This window comes from Styela clava, chromosome 13, assembly GCF_964204865.1.
Source record: "Styela clava chromosome 13, kaStyClav1.hap1.2, whole genome shotgun sequence".
In the NCBI taxonomy this organism is placed as follows: Eukaryota; Metazoa; Chordata; class Ascidiacea; order Stolidobranchia; family Styelidae; genus Styela; species Styela clava.
In genome coordinates this window covers 15,677,501-15,680,000 of record NC_135262.1, presented here as the reverse complement: position 1 = coordinate 15,680,000, position 2,500 = coordinate 15,677,501, and the positions used below count along the sequence as shown (strand labels likewise).

General features: G+C 54.6%; 1 non-coding gene across 1 annotated transcript in view; it reads left to right on the top strand.

Moving 5' to 3' along the window:
- Positions 1–1,501: 1,501 nt before the first annotated feature.
- The window catches only part of LOC144431657 (small subunit ribosomal RNA), a 1,810-nt gene continuing 811 nt past the window's right edge, over positions 1,502–2,500 (top strand). The window contains exon 1 of the ribosomal RNA XR_013480219.1: positions 1,502–2,500. This exon is cut by the window's right edge and continues 811 nt beyond it. This is a non-coding gene — a ribosomal RNA (small subunit ribosomal RNA).

Genomic DNA, 2,500 nt, shown 5'->3' with positions numbered 1-2,500 from the left:
TAAACTCGAATGAGCCAAGAAAGAGCGGCGTACGGTGCGGGGCCGGTCGGAGCGCACCCTTTTCTCGGTGGCTGGCGGGCGAGAGAGTGCTGCGTCGCCGGCATCGGCGTCGAAAGAAGTCGAGCCGAAAAAAGTTAAAGTACAAACGTGCAAGCATACTAACCTAACCCTAGGTAAGGCATGTCAGAGCGAAAGACAGTAAACTCGAATGAGCCAAGAAAGAGCGGCGTACGGTGCGGGGCCTGTCGGAGCGCACCCTTTTCTCGGTGGCTGGCGGGCGGGAGAGTGCTGCGTCGCCGGCATCGGCGTCGAAAGAAGTCGAGCCGAAAAAAGTTAAAGTACAAACGTGCAAGCATACTAACCTAACCCTAGGTAAGGCATGTCAGAGCGAAAGACAGTAAACTCGAATGAGCCAAGAAAGAGCGGCGTACGGTGCGGGGCCGGTCGGAGCGCACCCTTTTCTCGGTGGCTGGCGGGCGAGAGAGTGCTGCGTCGCCGGCATCGGCGTCGAAAGAAGTCGAGCCGAAAAAAGTTAAAGTACAAACGTGCAAGCATACTAACCTAACCCTAGGTAAGGCATGTCAGAGCAAAAGACAGTAAACTCGAATGAGCCAAGAAAGAGCGGCGTACGGTGCGGGGCCGGTCGGAGCGCACCCTTTTCTCGGTGGCTGGCGGGCGAGAGAGTGCTGCGTCGCCGGCATCGGCGTCGAAAGAAGCCGAGCCGAAAAAAGTTAAAGTACAAACGTGCAAGCATACTAACCTAACCCTAGGTAAGGCATGTCAGAGCGAAAGACAGTAAACTCGAATGAGCCAAGAAAGAGCGGCGTACGGTGCGGGGCCGGTCGGAGCGCACCCTTTTCTCGGTGGCTGGCGGGCGAGAGAGTGCTGCGTCGCCGGTATCGGCGTCGAAAGAAGTCGAGCCGAAAAAAGTTAAAGTACAAACGTGCAAGCATACTAACCTAACCCTAGGTAAGTCATGTCAGAGCGAAAGACAGTGAACTCGAATGAGCCAAGAAAGAGCGGCGTACGGTGCGGGGCCGGTCGGAGCGCACCCTTTTCTCGGTGGCTGGCGGGCGAGAGAGTGCTGCGTCGCCGGCATCGGCGTCGAAAGAAGCCGTACCAGAAAAAGTTAAAGTACAAACGCGATGCTAATGAGCGAGCCGTTGTCTCGACTAATATGTAGGGGGCGTTCGATCGAGCGTCTGGCTTGAGCGCTTGTCGGCCTAGCAGAACGGTCGCATTGTTATGCCCGGGTTTTAGGCACCGCTGCAGGCGGCCGGCAGAGCTCTTGTTTGTGCGAAACTGAATGGATCGAGCCCGAGAGAGGGCGAGCAAAGAAAAAACGCAAATCGCTCCGCCTGGCACTGCCGGCGAGAGCGTGGACGTCGCGGCCAGCGACTGTCGAAGCTGAGTACGGCCGCAGGCGATCGCCTCGGTCTTAAACGAATGCGACGAGCACGCGCCGGGCGGCCCAGCAAGGGCCGAGCGCAGCTGTCGCAGCTATCTGGTTGATCCTGCCAGTAGTGATATGCTTGTCTCAAAGATTAAGCCATGCAGGTGCAAGTACGAGTTCTCGTAAAGCGAAACTGCGAATGGCTCATTAAATCAGTCTTGGTTTATTTGGTCTCGTAAGCGAAGTGGATAACTGTGGTAATTCTAGAGCTAATACATGCATTAAGCGCCGACTTCGGGAGGCGCGCTTTTATCAGATCAAAACCGACCGGGTTCGTCCTGTGACGTTTGATGACTCTGGATAACCACGCGGATCGTACGGTCTCTGCACCGACGACGTATCATTCAAGTGTCTGCCCTATCAACTGTCGAAGGTACGCTACGTGCCTACCTTTGTGATAACGGGTAACGGGGAATCAGGGTTCGATTCCGGAGAGGGAGCCTGAGAAACGGCTACCACATCCAAGGAAGGCAGCAGGCGCGCAAATTACCCATTCCCGACACGGGGAGGTAGTGACGAAAATTAACAATACAGGACTCTAACGAGGCCCTATAATTGGAATGAGTACATCCTAAAACTCTTAACGAGTATCCATTGGAGGGCAAGTCTGGTGCCAGCAGCCGCGGTAATTCCAGCTCCAACAGTGTATGCTAAAGTTGTTGCGGTTGAAAAGCTCGTAGTTGGATTTTGGGCGAGCGCCGCCGGTCCGTCGCAAGGCGTGTCACTGGTTGCGTTCGCCTCACCTTCGGTTCTCCGTCGGTGCTCTTGACTGAGTGTCGGCGGTGGCCGATAAGTTTACTTTGAAAAAATTAGAGTGTTCAAAGCAGGCTGTTCGCCTGCATAGTGTTGCATGGAATAATGGAATAGGACCTCGGTTCTATTTTGTTGGTTTTCGGAGCACGAGGTAATGATTAAGAGGGACAGACGGGGGCGTCCGTACTCTGCCGTTAGAGGTGAAATTCTTGGATCGGCGGAAGACGAACTACTGCGAAAGCATTCGCCAAGAATGTTTTCTTTAATCAAGAGCGAAAGTCAGAGGTTCGAAGA